Below are 19548 nucleotides of genomic sequence, written 5' to 3'. Positions count from 1 at the left end.
TTGGACATTTTATCCAACAGTGGAAACTAAACTACTGTGTATGTATTAAGGTTGCATTTCTTCAGATTACTTAGTTAAATAATTGTAGTGTTCCCTTTCTCCTCTGAAGTTGAAGATATGTAGAGGAGAAAAGTAAATGGCTTTGGAAAACTCTGTTATTTAGGTCCTCAAGACCACAGGAAGGAAGGAAGGAAGGAAGGAAGGAAAACATGCAGCATTGGCATTTTTGTTTTTTAACTCTTTGGTTATAGACAAAAGCAATACTATTTTAACTTCATCAGGTTTTTGGCAGTGCAAACCTGAGGCAATGAAGAAGTAAGTTGGTTCTTGTCTCAGGCAAACAGACTTGAACAGGGAATTATGTAAAAATCATTTTATTTTAAATCAACACAACATTTTGGCAATTGGTATGAATGTACAGAGAAAGCAAATTCTTATCTCACTGGTTAGCTACTTCCCTTCTCTCCTTCTCCCAGCTCACCTTGTCATGTTCAGCATGCCCCAAACGTCCAGACAAGTTACATGGGAAACAAGACAAGTATAGGAGATAGTTTCTGCCATTCTGAGTGTACCAGTTTGTTCTAAGTCCTCTGTGGTGCCTGCTCTGGCATGATGTCAGCCTGGGCCGCAGCTTCCCTGGGTGTACCTCCCTCAGTAGATTCTGAGCAGGGATATTGACGACTTCTCTGTGTGGATAAGGTTGTGCCACATGGTACAGAGCCAGATTAATTCAGCTGAGGTGATATATAGCTTCCTCTGCTAGATTTCACTAGATTGCCATCAGTCAGTGCAGCTCACTGACATGCAAAGCTTGTAATGTACGTCAAAGGGAATCATAAAGCTCCAGAGTGTGTGATGAAGCATGAGCTGGGAAGTGACTCTTGTAAATGAATCCAAGTTTAAGAAAAAAAAAAATCTATTTGTATTTTGGATACTATAAGTCAGTATTTCTTCTCTATAAAAAAAACCCGAAGTTTTCCATGTCTGAATGTCAGCCAGCACAGAACTTCTACACCCTGTGCTCCAGCCTTGGCAGTAGATGATGAATTCATGCTAAACCACTGCTCCTGCATGTTGTAGAGGTCAGGGCAATTTTTTGAATTCCTCAAGTAATGCATTTGCAAGTCAAAAAAGATTTATCTCCACAACTACACAGTCACAGAAGGAAGGGCCACATGTGCAAGCTGCCATGAAGGGCTTCCTTTGTGAAGCTTCCCTGAATGGAAGGGAAAGAAAACTATAGCCCACACTGATGTGTGGGGCAGGAGAGAGAGTTGCCTGATCTACTCACACTGTGAAAAGCATCTGCAAGGGAGTGATGTTCATGAGAATGGCGTTACACCATCTTACAGAAGTATAAGAAGGGTCTGGGGAATGGCTATCAGTTGGTCCTCAGGCAGCAATGGAGAGGGAAACTGTTTCCCAAAAACTAGATGCAGGGCAAAGGACTAAGAGGGACTAGGTCACTGGCTTCAGTGGTCTGCGGTCCCACGGTTGGCTGGTGAGCAATGGTGTCCCAGAGGAGCAATGCTTCAGCAAGTAGCAAGTTGGATGAGAGGATGGCAAAACCAGGGCAAGTCTGGAGATGGTACCAAATTTGGGGAGCACTCTTATGCTGGAGAGGAGGGTCCCCCTTTGTCAGGCTGGAGAAATGAGCTGCCAGCAACCTGGAGTAGAGCCTGGGCAAATGCTGAGTCCTGCCCCTGGCTGTGATGAGACCTAGGAGGGGCCTGTGGGCTGGGAAACTACTCTGGAGACCCAGCAGGTAGCAAGGGGGATCACAGGCAACACTGATCACTTGCTCACTCGATCTCTCTCTCACACACACACACACTCACACATGTTTACATAGTTTGTTTATCCAACACCTGGCCCAACTCCCTGCTACAAGCACCCAGACAAGGGAACACATACATACACATTTGCATAGTTCCTTTATCAAACACCAAAGCACTGCTGGGAGCACCCAGACAAGGGAACCCCAGAGGTTTGCAGCCATGCTCCAGTTGCTGGTATCCAGATCTCTTATCTTTCTGGTAAGTCCAGCTTGAAGTTCACTGGTGTTCACACATAACTACTATGAGTAGTGCCTGCACTCACAAAGAGGTAGAATTTGATGAAAGGGTGGGACACATATCAGTGATGACATGAAAGGCTCTGTCAGAGAAATATAGCAACTAGCCACCTGTTTACTACTCAACCAGCCCTTTTTATCCACTTTTTTCCCCAGCATTCCCATGTTTGTTCCTCCCCAAGCCATCTTGAGCTTTCTTTTTCCCTTCATTTGGTCCTTTCCCTAAGCATTAGATAATGCTATACATGTTCCATCAACCCTCTTAAAAACGTCCCATAAGTTTTACAGAATCCTCCTGTGCTCTGCCCTGTGCCTCTCATGAGTCCTGTGCCCCTTCCCAGGAAAGGAGTTTCTTTAATTAATCCTGGTGGGCTTCACACCACAGACAATTGTCTAATTGCTTAGTCAGTGATTATCATCTAAATAAATTGCTATAAGTTACTGATTAGGCGATTAGGTGAGTAGAGATCCTCAGCAGGTCCTTATTTCCCTGAGCCTCTCCAGACCTTTATGTTAACTGTGAATAGTCTTTAATCACCTAAGTTCACGGTGACTGGGTTCTTGTTTCAGCGTGTGGATGAGTGTCCCTTGAGTGAGGCAGCATCCCTTTGGCTGCAGTCAGGAGGCAGGGTACAGAGATAGACTTTTCTCAGAAGGGCACAACCACAGCCTCAAAGGTAGCAGGTACAAGTTGTAGTATGGTACATTGCCAGGAGGTCAGAGGAGCCTGTTATCCTCTTGGTGTTTACTGTCTGGGGTGGAGCCCAGACCCCCACCCTTTGGAGATCTCTCCACCTTGAGGAAACCTCATTTAGTTGGCCCTGCTGTGGACCCACTGTAAGTGGGTAAGCTCCAGAGGTCTCTTGCAGACAACATTTTTGAAGAATTCTGCATTTTTGTTGTGTTTGAAGTTGACTGCCTTTTTTTTTACTGAGCATTTCACAAGCTGTTTCCTGAAGTCAAAGAGCTTTGTCATTGATTTAATAATATTTTTTTTGTAAATTAACGAGCAGGAGACAAAACACCTCTGTCACAGTTTTTGGGTTGTTTTGGTTTTTTAAGGGGTAAACAGCACAGATTAAAAATGTTAATTTTGGTTTTAATTTATGCAGCTATGTATTTATATGTTACATACAAGAAGTGCCACTGAAAGGAGTTTAATGCCATCTGCGCTTAGCCATGCCAGCTCCAGTGCCTCTGTAGCTTGAGGATTCACAGATCTAGTGACAAAGAGAGTTATTTTGCCGTTATTTCTGTTACTCTGTTATTTCTGGGTCTGGCTCAGAGCTGGGGAGAGTTTTGAGCAACTTCTTACAGAAGCCAACTTTTACAGCCCCTTCCCCCATACCAGAAAAGGCTGTCATTGACAGCAGGTTAGAAATGAGATACCCTTTCCATCCTCCACATTGCTGCATCTGTCAGTATGTGACAGTACTGTCTGCACTGGACTTTCACCTCAACAAAAAGACACAAGTGCCAAGCAGCCTGCCTGGGACTTGGACTGCGAGTTGGGGGTGAAAGCTTTTTCCCCTTCACATAGTGTTTTGGGGAAAAGCCTGGGGACTGTCTGTCACCAGAGGGGACACACAGCACTCTCCTGACTTGCAGATCAGCAGAGACATGCAGCTAAACAAAGATCAGTCTTTCTTCCTACATTCCCTAGAAAACTCTGGTGTAGAGGCTGTTTGCGTGCCCTGGGGTGAATTTTGCAGAGCCAACATGATGATACCAAAAGTCTACCATATGCCATACCATGGCTAACAGACAGGTATAGCACAAACAAGTTATTTAAAGCCTGAAATTCCGATGATAAAATGCTAGATGATTAGCAAAGTAATTTCACTCCATTTGCAACAAATGTGCTCATTTGCATGAAGAGCGCAGTGAACATAAATTAGCTGAGACAAAAGCACAGAGATTGGGCAGTTTTCCTATTTGATGCAAAGATTATAATTAGTTTGTATTTTTACATGTGATGGTTTGGAAATGTCTTTGCGGAATATAGAACATGTGTAACTTCTACAGAAGCGTTTCACCTGCTGTTGGATGCTTAACTCAAATTGCCGGTTTCTTTCCATCAGATCAATTGGATTTTCTTACATTCTGCTATGTGACTTCCCCCCTCAAACCCATCTAAAAATACTGTTTGCCTGAAATGGGCTTTTTTTTTTTTAATGTTATTGCTTAATGGTTTAATTGCCTTGCTCCAGTCCCACTGAAATAAGGGAAGTTTGCTCATACTGCCAAGAGAGCACTAACTTGCAAATAATTTTCAGTTCCCATCATGAAAATCTTTTGCTTGCCTGATGCTGTATTGTTTAAAATGTCTTAAGTACTCTTAGAAAATAAAGGCCAAATCAGTTTAATTCTGCATTTTAAATGTCAGTGTCGTGCTGCTTTTATGTAGGCATATGCATATTGAATATTATTTTCTGAGTGTAATTGCCTTAAGTGCTGTTGATCATGCAAAAAGAATGATGCATTCTCTGACTCAAGGGTCTGAGAATCAAAGATCCAAATCCTGCAAATGTTTAAGGATGTGGAGAAAGCCCTCTCAAGGGATGTCATAGATATCTAGCTGCTCATATGTTCAAGGCTGGGGTCTACATTTAGCAGACTGAAAACAGTCATAGTATCTCATCCCTGAGCAGTACTGGTCATTGGAGAGAGAGTCTTGGCAGGAGAGAAGGAGGACTGGTAAGGATTAGTACAGATAGGAGAAAAGCAGTGAAGGTCGAATGTTTGGAAGTAAGATGGAAGTAGACAGGTGAGGCATAGAAAACACCAGGAAGACAAATGCACAGAGAGAAAAAAAGAAGAAAGACTGGGAAATATGTGAGTCCGGGATCAGGTGGTGATCTGTCATGGTATGACATGACAGCCTTTTCTGGTAAGGGGGAAGGATTTTTTGAAGATTGCCTATCTTTCGAATGTGTTGTTCTCAGTTAAGGTTATGGATAATTGATCCGGAGCATAGGAATAGTATGGCTTTGAAGAAAGCATGTGTTGAGATATGTAGGAAGACTAGTTGTGGGAGGTTGAGTCTGATGGTTACCATTATAAGCCCTAATTGACTGGAGGTGGAGAAGGTGATGATTTTTTTAATGTTTTGTGTGAGAGCACAGTTAGCGGCGAATAGAGTGGAAAGGGCTCCTAGGCATAGGCATAAGGTTAGGGCAGATTGGTTGGTTTTTAATATGTAATGGGTGCGAATTAGTAGGAAAATTCCAGCTACAGCTATGGTGCTGGAGTGGACTACGGCAGAAACCAGGTGTTGGGCCTTCTATGGCTGCGAGTAGTCATGGATGCAGGTCAAATTGGGCTGATTTTCCAGTGGCAGCTAGAATGAGCCCCAAGAGGGGTAGTGTTTGGACTTGGGTTGGGCAGGTTTGTATCTCTCACGTATTGGAGGTTAGAGCGAGTCATGCTATGCTTAGGGTTAGGCCAACATCACCAATTTGGTTGTATAGCACAGCTTGGAGGGCAGCTGTGTTAATATCTGCCCAACCATACCATCAGCCGATTAGCATGAATGCCATAATACCTACGCCTTCCCATCTGATAAATATGAGAAATTTGTTGTTAGCTGCTCTGAGAGTTAGTATGGCAACTAGAAATATTGATAGGTAGGAGAAAAATTTTGTAATAGGTGGTTCTAGGTGCATGTATCATGTTGCGAATTGTAGAATAGATCACGTTACGAATAGGGCAATTGGGAAGAATATTATAGAATATTGATCAAATTTAAAGCTGAGGGGAATTTTAAATGTTATAATGAATTTTCATTCTCAGTGGGATGTAATGCTTTCTGTGTTTGTTCATATGAACAAGGGTATGGGTGCTAAGATGATGATGAAGACTGTTTTAGTGGTGCGTGTAATTAGGGTTGGGGTGTTTTTTGTGGTTTTTGATAATAAGGACAAGAGTATGTGGGTTAGGATGATAGTGCGAGAATTAGCAGAGTGTTGATGAGCAGGGCTGGTTCCATTAGTTTTACTTGGATTTGCACCAAGGTGGGCGGTTCCCAAGACCAGTGGATTGCTACTATCCTTTAAAAGTTAAGGGGACTGAGGTTTTATGCTCAGATACAGGAGTTAGTAGTTCTTGTTGGTAGGGCCTCCCCTTGGAAGGTAAGAAGGGTTTAACTTCTGTTTTTAGAGTCACGGTCTAATGTTTTAGTTAAAACTATACTTGCATGAGACGATTCCTGAGATTAGTTCTGATTTTAGGATTAAGAGGAGTATGGGGGGCTGTGTGTAGGGTTATTAAAAGATGTTCTTGAGTGTTTGAGTTTTGAATGGATGTAATGTGGGTTGGTGTTGGTCCTCGTCAGGCTGCTAGGAGCATATATAGGGTGTATGAGGCCCAGCTCACTGCTCCCAATATCTCTGCCTCCTCCCCGCTCAACAGCTCAGGGGCCAGGGAATGGGGGATGTGGTCAGTCTCTCACAGATGGGCTCTGCCACTTCTGTCTTCTCAGATAAGGACGACTACTGGCATTCTTCCCCTGCTCCGACACGGGGTTCCTCCCCTGGGACACAGTCCTTAACAAACTTCTCTGGTGTGGGTTGTTCCCAACAGCTGTGGCTTCTGCTGATACACAGGACACAGTCCTTGGTGAATATCTCTGGCGTGGATTCTTCACCGCGGTTGCAGTTTCTGCAGTTACAGGGTCCCTCTCTCGGGACAAGGCCTCTTCTGGCCATAAGTTTAATGAGCTGCTTTGTCATGGGTTCCTTCCCACAGTTACAGCTGTGGATATTGGGTCCCTCCTTCGGGACACAGCCTGCTCCGGCCATAGTGATAAAGGGTCCCTCCTTTGGGACATGGCCTCCTCCGGCCAAAATCACTGTCCCTGGCTTGGGGCCTTTAATGAAGTGAATTGCTGCCCCTGGTCCAGGGCCAGCTTTAGCAAAATGAGTCTCTGCCCCTGATGCGAGCTCATTATCAAAATGAGTCTCTACCACTGATGCGGGGTCTTTAAAGAAATGAAAATAAATCTCAGCTTCACCAGTTTTCTCCATAGAATGCAGGGGAGTCTCTGCTTCAGCACACCTCCTCCTCTCTTTCATCACTGACCTTGGAGTCCACATGCTTGTTTCTCTCACTGTTCCTGCTCCTTGCACCACCACCAGCCAGAAGAAAAAGAAAAGGCAGAAGAAGGAAAGAAGATGGAGGAAGAAACCTCCCCTTCCGGCTTCTTAAAAAGTGATCGTGGAAGCGTCTAATTGGCTCAGCCCCAGAAGTGGGTCTGGCTCTTAGCTGGGGAGAGCTGTGAGCAACTTCTTACAGGAGCCATCTTTACAGCCCCTTCCTGCTTACCAGAAAAGGCTGTCATGTCAAACCACGACAGAGGGGTTGTAGGCCTTGTGTTAGTAGTAAAATCCAGCTGTGCGTGCGTTCGTAGTTTGTGTTGGCTAGGCAGAATAATATAGATGAGATTAGGCCATGGGAGATTATGAGGGTTGTTGCTCCTGAGAAGGATCAGTGAGTTTGAATCAGGCTTGCAGTGATGACTAGGCCCATGTGGCTTATGAAGGAGTAAGCAATTAATGACTTCAGCTCAGTTTGACGTAAGCATATAGAACTAGCTATTAAGGCTCCCCATAATGCTAGGGTGATGAATGTGTAGTGTGAGGGTTTGTTAGTATGGTAACTCATATAATGCCATACCCACCTAGTTTTAGGAGGCGGGCAGCAAGTAATATAGACCCTGCAATTGGGGCTTCTACCTGGGCTTTAGGGAGTCATAGGTGTAGCCCATATAATGGGGCTTTTACCATGAATGCTGTTAGTAGGGCTAGGTTTAGGAGTAAGTTTGTTCAAGGGGTGGTATGGAGGGTGTTTGTTAGTTTCAGCACGGTGAGATAGAGTGTGTTAGTTTGTGGGTGTAAAGGATAGCAATAAGTAAGCAAATTGAGCTGACTAGGGTATAAAAGGAGGTAGCTTCCAGCGCTTAGTCATTCTGGCTGATTTCCTCATCGTGTAATTAAGATTAGTGTGGGGATTAAGATTGCTTCGAATGAGATATAGAATAGTATAAGCTCTGTGGCTGAGAAGGCAATGATGAGGAGCTGTTGGGTAATGATTAATGTTGCAATGAAGATACATTTATGTGATATGGGCTCGGATTGTAAGTGGCTTTGGCTTGCTATTATCATAAGCGGGAGGAGTCAGCATGATAGTACTAATAGGGGAGAAGAGATTTGATCAATGCCTGTCCATAGGGTTAGGTTTTTATGAGGGTGATAAGTAGGAGTCATTGTAGGGCTACGGTCTTGATTAGGAGGCTGTGCATGGTAGTGTTAGTTCATAGATATTTTTGTTTAGATATGAGGGCTGTGGGTAGGAGTATAATGGTTGGGATAATGATTTTTAGCATTTAACATGTTTAGGTTGTGTAGGTAGTCTGAGCCGTGAATTCGGGTAGAGGCTACTAGTATTGCAAGGCGCACTCCGGCTTCACAAGTGGAGAATGTTAGTATAAGTACTGGGATTAGGGCGGCTGATGTTGTGTTAGTTTCAATAGGTCATATTGATAGCATAGTGTATAAAGATAGTATTATACTTTCTAGACATAGTAAGGCTGAGATTAAATGGGTGTGATGGAAGGCTAGTCCTAGGCTGCTTAGGGTAAAAACTGAGTAGAAGCTTAAGTGGAGAATGGACATAGAGAAAGTCGTAGAGTGCTACTATGGTTTGTTGAGCCAAAGTCAGCTGTCTTTGCTAGACTTTCTATAAATTACTTTGCTCATTCTAGGTCTCCTTGTATTCATTTGTAGATTAATCCTAGTGAGAGGAGACTGAGTATAACAAAAGTTCATGATAGGGTAGTGGTTGGATGTGGGAGTTGAATTGCTCATGGGAGTGGGAGGAGGAGGGCAATTTCTAGGTCGAATAGTAGGAATAAGATTGCTACTGAGGAAAAATTGGATTGAAAATGAGAGCCGAGCAGACCCAAGGGGGTTGAAGCTGCATTCATAGGGTCATAGGATTTTCTGAGTCTGGGGTCATTTGGGTTAGTCAGAAGTTTATGAAAGTTAGGATAGAGGTTAGGGTGAAGGACAGTGTGAATACAAATATTATTATGTTGATTGCTCTTCTCTGGGGTTTCGCCAGATTCTAGAGATTGGAAGTCAATTGTAATTATTATACTAGAAGAGCAGGATCCTCATCAGTAGATGGTTATGTAGAGGAATAATCAGATGACGTCTACGAAGTGCCAGTATCAAGCTGTTGCTTCAAAGCCACAGTGGTGATTTGAAGTGAAATGGAATTTAATGAGTCGTTGGAGACAAATTAGTAGGAAGGAGGATCCAATGATTACATGGAGTCTGTGGAATCCTGTAGCGATGAAGAAGGTTGAGCCATATATGCTGTCTGCAATTTAAAAGGGGGCTTCATAGTATTCTATTGCTTGGAGAGCGGTGAAGTAAAATCCTAGGAGGATTGTTAGTGTTAATGTCTGGATGACTTGTTTGTGATTGCTTTCTGTGATGCTATGGTGAGCTCAAGTGACTGTTACACCTGAGGCTAGGAGAAAAGCTGTGCTTAGAAGTGACACTTCTAGAGGGTTTAGGGGTTTGATGACTGTGGGGGATCATTGTCCTCCTTGTTCTGGAGTGGGGGCGAGGCTTGAGTGGAAGAAGGCTCAGAAGAAGCCTAGGAAGAAAAAGGCTTCCGATGTGCTAAGTAGGATTATTCCATATCGTAGGCCTTTACTGTGAGTGTGTGGTGTCCTTGGAATGTGCTCTCTCGTACAATGTCTCATCATCGTTGAATTATGACTAGGAGTATGGAGGTAAGACCGGTGAATAATAGGTAGGATGAATTATAGTGGAACCACATGGTTAGTCCTGTAGTTGTGAGTAGGGCAGCTGCTGCCCTGAAGATTGGTCTGGGGTTTGGGTCGAATATATGGTAAGAGTGTGCTTGATGGGCCATTAGATGTTTTCTTGTAAGTTGAGGCTGAGTAGTAGGACCAAAACGTAAACCTGGCTACTGCGACTTCTAGGATGGTTAGTAGGAGGAGGATGATTGTAGTTAGGACAGAGATTGCTGGTATAATAGGAAATAGGGCTGTTGCAGCTGTAGAGATGAGTTGAATGAGGAAGTGGCCTGCTGTTAGGTTAGCTGTAAGGTGGACTCCTAGGGCTAGTGGGCGGATTAGTAAGCCAGTAGTTTCAGTTAGGATTAGGATTGGAATTAGAATGGCTGGGGTTCCTTCAGGAAGAAGGTGTCCTAGGGAAATTGAGGGTTGATTTTATAGGCCTGTGAGGAGGGTAGCCAGTCATAGGGGAAGGCTAGTGCTATATTTATTGATAATTGGGTGGTGGGGGTAAATGTATACAGGAGTAGCCCTAGGAGGTTGACCAAGAGTAGGAGGATTGTCAGAGATGTTAAGATTAGGGCTCATTTATGCCCTTTTTTGTCTAGGGGAATTATTAATTGTTTGGTGATGAGGTTGAAGAGTCAGAATTGTAGGGTGGATAGGTGGTTAGTAATTCATCGGTTGTTGGGGTTTGGAATTAATGGGGCAAGGAATAATATTGAGAGGATGATTAGGGGGACTCCTAAAAGGCATGGGCTTGTGAATTGGTCAAAGATGCTTAGGTTCATGGTCAGGCTCATGGAGTGGTTTTAGCTGTGATAGATGCTTTATTGGATGGGGGATTGGAGTTGATGAATGATAGGAGTTTAGGTTGAATGATGAATGTGAAGACAAATCATGTGGTTAGTTAGTATGGTGAGAAATCAAGGGTTTGGGTTTAGTTGTGACATGTCATTAAGGAGGGCGTAGTCCTCTTTCTGTAGCTTAAAAGGCTAATGCTGGTGCATAGCTTCTTAGTAATTAGGGTTGTAATAGGGAGGCTCAGGTTTCAAAGTGAGTGAGGGGTGTGGATTCTACTACAATTGGTATGTAGCTGTGGTTTGCCCCACAGATTTCTGAACATTGACTGTAAAAAATTCCTGGATGGGTAGTGATAAATGACGATTGGTTTAGTTGTCCTGGAATTGCATCTGTTTTTACTCCTAGAGTTGGACAGCTCAAGAGTGAAGTACATCATCAGCTCTAATGATAATGCAGATTGGGGATTCTATGGGGACAATGATGTGGTGATTGACTTCTAGTAATCAAAAATGTCATGGTGGGAGTTCTGTTGTGAGGATTATGTATGAGTCAAATGTCAGGTCATTAAAGTCGGTGTACTCATAGGTTCAGTATCATTGGTGGCCGATGGCTTTTAGTGTTAGATCCGGTTGGTCATCTATTATATATAGAATTTGTAGGGATGGGAGGGCTAGTATAATGATGATGATTGCTGGCAGGATTGTCCAGATTAACTCGACCTCTTGGGCATCTACGGTATTTGATGATAGTTTTTCTATGAGTATAAGAGTAAGGAGATACAGTACTAGGCTGTAGATTGCTAGTGCAACTATTAGGGCGTGGTCATGAAATTCTACTAGTTCTTCTATAATTGGGGATGAGGCGTCTTGAAATCCTAGTTGGGAGTGGTTAGCCATTAGAGATGTACAGGATTTTTCCTGTAATTTAGCCTTGACAAGGCTATGTAGTTGGTTATACTAATGTCTCTTAAGAAAGAAGCATAAGCGGTTTGATGCGGTTGGCTTGAAACCAGCATGTGAGGGTTCGATTCCTTCCTTTCTTGTACTTGAACAAAGGCTGGTTCTTCGAAGGTGTGGTAGGGTGGAGGGCAGCCGTGAATTCATTCAATATTAGTTGTAGTTAGTTCTGGTTGTAGAACCTTTCATTTTGATGCGAAGGCTTCTCAGATGATGAATATTAGTATGATTACAGCGGTTAATGAAATTAGAGAGCTGATGGAGGATACGGTGTTTCATAGTGCATAGGCGCCAGGATAGTCCAAGTACCAGCGTGGCATGCCAGCTAAGCCTAGGAAGTGCTGTGGGAAGAAGGTTAGGTTTACTCCAGTAAATATGACTCCAAAGTGGGTTTTGGCTCACGAAGGGTGCAGGGTATATCCTTTGAATATATCCTTTGAATCAGTGGGTGAATCCTGCTAGAATAGCAAATACAGCCCCTATAGATAGGACATAGTGGAAGTGGGCAACTACATAGTATGTGTCGTGTAATTCAATGTCTAGTGACGAGTTTGCTTGGACAATTCCTGTTAAACCTCCAATTGTAAAGAGGAAGATAAAGCTGAGGGCCCATAGTATTGGAGAATCTCATTTAATAGTGCCGCCATGTAGTGTGGCTAGTCAGCTAAATACTTTAATACTGGTTGGGATAGCGATAATTATGGTTACTGATGTAAAGTATGCACAGGTGTCTACGTCTATTTCTACTGTGAATATGTGGTGAGCTCATACAATGAAGCCTAGGAATCCAATTGACAGTATGGCTCATACTATTCCTATGTAGCCGAATGGCTCTTTTTTACCTGTGTATTATGCAACTACGTGGGAGATAACTCCAAATCCTGGGAGGATAAGAATATACACTTCTGGGTGACCAAAGAATCAGAAGAGGTGTTGGTATAGGATGGGGTCTCTTCCACCAGCAGGATCAAAGAATGTAGTGTTTAAGTTTCAGTCTGTAAATAGTATTGTGATGCCTGCGGCAAGTACTGGGAGTGAGAGAAGGAGGAGAACAGCGGTGATTAGGACTGTTCATACAAATAGTGGTGTTTGGTATTGGGAGAGTGTTTGGGGTTTTATGTTGATGGCAGTTGTGATGAAGTTGATGGCCCCAGGGATGGAGGAAATTCCTGCTAGGTGGAGAGAAAAAAATGGCTAAATCCACTGAGGCTCTAGCATGGGCTAGGTTGCCAGTAACTGTTGGATATACAGTTCATCCTGTGCCTGCTCCGGCCTCTACTGTGGAGGAGGCTAGTAGAAGGAGGAAGGATGGTGGAAGTAGTCAAAAGCTTATGGTATTTATACGTGGGAATGCCATGTCGGGGGCACTGAGTATAAGTGGGACAAGTCAGTTTCCGAAACCTCTGATCATGATTGGTATTACTATGAAGAAGATTATGATGAAGGCGTGGGCAGTAACGATTATGTTGTAAATTTGGTCATCTCCTAGGAGAGTTCGTGGTTGGCCAAGTTCTGTGCGGATGAGAAGGCTGAGAGCAGTGCCGATTATGCCAGTTCATGCTCCGAAGATTAGGTATAAGGTCCCTATGTCTTTGCGGTTGGTTGAAAATAATCATCGGTTAATGAAGGTCACAGGTAAGATGGCTGAGTGTTAAAGCGTTAGGCTGTAGTCCTTTTTACAGAGGTTTAATTCCTCCTTTTATCAACTCTGTAGTGAAATTCATGTTGAGTTGCAAGCTCTTCAATGTACATTAGTAGGTACCGGAGTCTGGTAGGCAGAAGCTCGGTGGTTTGAGCATCTAGCTGTTAATTAGGGTGTTATGGGATCGAGGCCCATCTGTCTAGATGAAGTCCTAGCTTAATTAAAGCGCCTGAGTTGCATTCAGGAGATGTTGGTTAGTGTCCTACGGGCTTTAGCAGAAGCTAAGAGGTTTTAACTGTTGTTTAAGACTTTGAAGGCCTTTGGTTTAGGGTCCATCCTAAGCTTCTTTTAGATAGAAGAGGTGATTATGGGGGCTAGTGGTAGAAGTCAGATTGACATGGAGGTAAGGATGACAGTGGGTTTATGTGCTTTAGTGTTAACATGTCACAGTTTCATGTGGTTTGTGCAGTTTGGTGGTAATATAATTGTTGAGTGGTATGCTAAGCGAAGGTAGAAGAAGAGTCCAAGTAATGAAAGTAGGGCAATAATTGTAGCTGTTGTGGTTATTGCTTGTTTTGTTAATTCTTGAATAATGAGTCATTTTGGTAAAAATCTGTTAGGGGTGGGAGTCCTGCTAGTGATAGTAGGATGAGCATTAGAGTTGCGTTTAGTGTGGGGGATTTTGTTCATGAAATTATTATTGTTGCTAGTTTTAAAGTTTTGATTGTGTTGATGGCCAGGAATACTGCGGTTATAAGCACAAGGTATAGGTAAAATGTTAATAGCGTGAGCTTGGGGTTGTAGATCAGAATAATATTCATCCCAAGTGGGAAATGGATGAGAAGGCCAAGATTTTTCTAATTTGGGTTTGATTCAGGCCTACTCAGCCTCCTACAGCAACGGAGATTAGGGCTATGGAGGTGAATAGTGTGGGGTTGAGTGTGTGATGGGCTGTAAGGAGGATGGCAATTGGAGGTAGTTTTATTACTGTTGATAGGATAAGTGCTGTTGTTAGCGGGGATCCTTGAAGTACTTCTGGAAGTCAAAAGTGAAAGGGGACCAGTCCTAGTTTTATTGCAATTGCTGTTGTTAGTAGGAGGGATGAGGTTGAGTGGGTTAATTGGGTGATGTCTCACTGTCTGATGTATCATGCATTGATTGTGCCTGCAAATAAGATTAGTGGTGAGGCAGCTGCTTGCACTAAGAAGTATTTGATTGTGACTTCAATAGCTCACGGGTGGTGGGATTTGGAAATAAGGGGAATGATGGTGAGAGTGTTGATTTCTAGGCCTGCTCAGGCTGCTGTTCAGTGGTTACTTGAAATTGTAATGGAAGTTCTGAGGAGTAAGCTTAAGTATGGAAGTAGTTTTGCGTGTGGGTTTATTAGTAGGGGAAGGGGTTAAACCATCATTTTCAGGTATATGGGCCCGATAGCTTTATTAGCTGACTCTACTAGGAAATAATATAAAGGAAGTATGGAGAGTTTTGATCTCTCTTGTGTAGGTTCGATTCCTACTTTTCTAAGTTGTTAAGGAAATGAGAGGATTGGTAAACCTCTATGTTCACTTTATCATAGTGACCCTTTAACATTCAGGCACATTTCCTTAGACAAGGAGGCAGGCCTGCGTAGCAAATTGGTATGCTGGTGTGTCAAAGGCATAGTGCTAGTGTAAGGGGCAGAAAGTTCTTCCATGAGAGATGTATGAGTTGATCATATCGGAATCGTGGGTATGAAGCTCGAATTCATAGGAAGCCTGAGGAGAGAAGTATTGTTTTTATAGCGAGAGGTGTTTGGAATAATTCTTGTGGTAGGTTAATGCTGCTGGGATTAAAAAATAGGATGGTAGTTAGTGCATTTATTAGTATGATGTTTGCATATTTTGCTAGAAAAAATAGAGCAAATGGGCCTGTGGCACATTCTACGTTAAAGCCAGATAGAAGTTCTGATTCTCCTTCAGTTATATCGAATGGGGCACAATTTGTTTCGGTGAGTGTTGAAATGAATCACTTTATTGCGAGAGGTCATGAGGAGAAGATCAGGTATAGGGGTTCTTGGGTGGTGGCTAGGGTGGTTATGGTATAGTTACCACTGAGGATAACTACTGAAAAGAGATTAATGTCTAGGGTTACCTCGTAAGAAATGGTTTGTGCTACCGCTCGCAGGGAGCCGATTAGGGCATACTTTGAATTGGATGCTCAACCTGACCACAGGGTCGAGTATACTGTTAGGCTTGACATTGCTAGAAGAAATAAAAATCCTAAGTTCAGGTCAGTGAGTGAAAAGAGGAGAGGGAGAAGGGCCAAGATTGTGATTGCTAGGAGGAGGGCTAGTATTGGGGTAATTAGGAAAAGGATAGGTGACGAGGTTGATGGTTTAATGAGTTATTTGATGAATAGTTTAACTCCGTCCGCATGGGCCTATGATGTTTGCTCCTTTTCGAGATTGCATGTAACTTAGAATTTTTCATTCTACTAATGTTAGGAAGGTGACGGTGATTAGAATTGGGATTGTGTAGTATAAGAATAGGATTAGCTGGACTATGGACATGGGCAGGGTCATTGGTGTTTCAGAGCTAGGGAGAGGATTTGAACCTCTGGATAAAGGGCTTAAGCCTTTTGCATTTGCCGAGCTCTGCCACGCTAGTGTAATGCCCTTGTCTAGGGGAGAGTGGTTATTCTTTTCATAATTTAGTTGGGTTCATTATTTAAAGCGGGGGCATGCTTGTTGTATTGGCCCCACCTTTCTGGTCCTTTCGTACTAGGAGAAGTTTATCATAGATATAAACCAACTTGGATTACTCCGGTCTGAACTCAGATCACGTAGGACTGTTAATTGTTGAACAAACAAACCCTTAGTAGTGGCTGCACCACTAGGATGTCCTGATCCAACATCAAAGTCGTAAGCCCCTGTGTTGATATGGGCTCTTGGAGGGGATTGTGCTGTTATTCCTGGGGTAGCTTCGTTCATTAATCAATTATATTGGGTCTGGTTACTGTTGGTATGTTGAGGGCTTGTTCTTGATCAAGAGGTGAAGTCTTGTTTTTGGAGGATTTGTTTTTCTCCAAGGTCGCCCCAACCAAAAAATGTTAGCCAAGTTTCGGTTAGTCTGTGACCCCAGTGAGGGATGTTGGGATGTTTGGGGTGGCTAATGATTTTTAAGTTCCACAGGGTCTTCTTGTCCTATGTTATTACTCCTGCTTTTGCACAGGAAGATCAATTTCACCGATCACCTCTAGTTAGGGCCTCATTTAGCCATTCATACAAGTCTCTATTTGTGAGACAATTGATGGCGCTACCTTCGCACAGTTAGGGTACCGGGGCCGTCGAACTTAGTGTCACTGGGCAGGCGTCATCTTCAATACTTGGTTAGCTGAAGCCTATGTTTTTGGTAAATAGTCAGGTCCTGGGTTCGCCTAGTCCTTCTACAGATTTTAATCTTTCTAATGAGCACTCCTGAGTTGGGTTAACAATGTAGGTCAATATGTGGGCTTGTTTGAGTTGAGGTATTGTTTTTTGTTAATAATGTGTTGATGTAAGCTTGTGCTTGAGAGGGAGGCCCCAAGTTACTTATTTCAGCATTAATTCTTCTATTGTGATAGATTAGCCTGTTAATTGATAAAGGGAGTCATGTTGTTTGTGGATTTTTAGTTTAGAGCTTTGACGCACTCTTTATTGATGGCTGCTTTAAGGCCCACAGTTGGGTGAGATGGTTAGTTATCTGCTGTAGGAGGTTGTGTTCTTTTTTAAAGGGGCTGTACCTCCTTTAAATTGCTCTTGACTTACTTCATGTGGGTTGTGTGTTATCAACATTTGGTTTCTTTATCGTGTCACTGGCCGGTTCTCTACTTTTGGTTCCCTTTTTTTTTCGGGCAACTTCACCGGACCCTGCCAGCGCTGCAAGAGCTTACTATTGCGTGACGTGGGCATTGGTGGACTTCGGTCAATTCCTGTCTTTCCTTCGGATTTACTGAATGAGACGGTGTCAGGTGTCCGGGGAATCATTTTGATACTGATGCATTTTGTCATGCATTTCTCATGCCTGTTTTATATCCTTCAATATATGAGGTTATTTAATTAATGCTCAAAAGACATAACGTTTTCTATTTTTGCTTCCTCTAACTTTTCTGCTATTTGCCAATTTGGCTAGAGGAATCCTCCTAGATACGACACCAAAAATTTTTTCATTTTTGCCATCACATCAACACATGTTCACACTTTCCATCACTGCCTAATTTCCCCTAGAACAAAAACATCATTTTACACATTTTTCACACATTTTTCATATTAACTTCATGTACACACTCTCCTAAATTTCCCCTAAAATTTTTTTCATTTCCCATCATTTGTTTATTCACCAAAAATTCACAAACAACATAGGCCAAGATGTCTCCTGTAAGAAGTTGCTCGAAACTCTCCCCAGCTCTGAGCCAGACCCACTTCTGGGGCTGAGCCAATTAGACACCTCCACAATCACTTTTTAAGAAGCCGGAAGAGGAGGGTTCTTCCTGTTTCCTTTCTTCTGTCCCTTCTTCTTTTCTGGCTGGTGGTGGTGCAAGGAGTGGGAAGAGTGAGAGAAACAACCATGCAGACTTCAAGGTCAGCAAGGGAAGAGAGGAGGAGGTGTGCTGGAGCAAAGACTCCCCTGCATCCTGTGGGGAGGACTGGTGAAGCTGAGATTTGTTTGCATTTTGCTAAAGACCCCGTATCAGTGGCAGAGACTCATTTTGATAATGACTTTGTATCAGGGGCAGTGACTCATTTTGCTACAGGCCCCGTATCAGAGGCAAAGACACATTTTGCTAAGAATCCCGAGCCAGGGGCAGTGACTATGGCTGGAGGAGGCCATGTACTGTGAGAGGAACCCAATCACTTCATTACGAACCCTGAGCCAGGGGCAATGATTCACTTCATTAAAGGCCCCAAGCCAGGGGCAGTGATTTTCTTCATTAAAACTAAGGCTGGAAGAGGCCATGTCCTGAGGGAGGGACCCAATATTCACAGAAGCTGCAACTGTGGAGAGGAACCCACACCAGAGATATTCACTAAGGACTGTGTCCCGTGTGAGGGACCCTGTATCAGCAGAAACCGCAGCTGCTGGGAAGAATCCACACCAGAGAAGTTCGTAAAGGACTGTGTCCTGGGGGAGGAGCCCCATGTTGGAGCAGGAGAAGAATGCCAGGAGTTGTCCTTATCTGAGAAGACAGAAGTGGCAGAGCCCATCTGTGAGAGACTGACCACATTCCCCATTCCCTGCCCCCCTGAGCCATTGATGGGGAAGGAGGTAGAGATATCGGGAGCAGTGAGCTGGGCCTGCGAAGAAAGGAGGGATGGGGGAGGGAGATCTTAAGGTGCTGGTTGTAATTTTCTCATCATCCTACTCCCTTTTTGCTTTTATTCCGTTCTGTTTCTTGTAGAATAAACTTTCCTACTTTACTCTCTATGTCGAGTACTGGAGTCTGTTTTGTAATTGGCAGCGAGCCCTCCCTGCCCTTGTCTCAATCCACAACAACCTTGCTTATCTTTTTACTCCCATTTTGCTGGGGCCTCTGCCATCCTAATGAGGGTGGGGGTGAATGGGAGGCACCGAGTGAGAGACTGACATGGTGCTTCATTGCTGGCTGGGCCAAACCATGACATGATCTTTCAACTTGCTGGTGGTAACATGAAAAAGGTAGGTTGAAATTTGTTTACAAGGAGTTTGTAGAAGGCTTGCTGTGACTAGCCTCACTCCATGCTGTTCCTGATTTGAAATATCAAGAAAATAAGGAGAGGTTTGGAACAATAGACCGGACAGAATGAGAGGTGCTGGAAATTGAGATCAGTTCAAAGACCTGCAGCATTTGTAAGAGCTGTCAATGCAAACTGCCTGCTTTTACTGAGCACTCTCCATCTTCCATCTCCATTTTGAGGAACATTCTGTCCCACAGTGCATGACTTTTTATGAGCAGCATCTGACATGGCAAGCTTAAGGTGGTGAGATCCCATAAACCATAGGGTTTTTTGTTACCTATTAATCTTTAGCCCAATTTGCTGACAAGCCAGTATTTAATGGGATTCTCTCATGGTCACCCTCGCAGCTACAGAGTGTTGTGTCTTGATGTAGTGGGGATAGAAAGACAGTACAAAGCAGACAGGAGTCTATTATAGCAGGTCCAGACAAGGAACACAAAAATGATCAGAGGGCTGGAGCACCTCGCCTGTGAGAATTGAGGTTGTCCGACCTGGAGAGGAGAAATCTCTGGG

General features: G+C 43.5%; 1 pseudogene; it reads right to left on the bottom strand.

Annotated features, from left to right (window-relative positions):
- Positions 1 to 13652: 13652 nt before the first annotated feature.
- Positions 13653 to 14682, bottom strand: LOC133628701 (NADH-ubiquinone oxidoreductase chain 2-like; annotated as a pseudogene).
- Positions 14683 to 19548: the final 4866 nt, after the last annotated feature.

This window comes from Colius striatus, chromosome Z, assembly GCF_028858725.1.
Source record: "Colius striatus isolate bColStr4 chromosome Z, bColStr4.1.hap1, whole genome shotgun sequence".
Lineage (NCBI taxonomy): Eukaryota > Metazoa > Chordata > Aves > Coliiformes > Coliidae > Colius > Colius striatus.
Note: the sequence above shows the minus strand (reverse complement) of the source record. Positions and strands in the feature narration are given on the sequence as shown.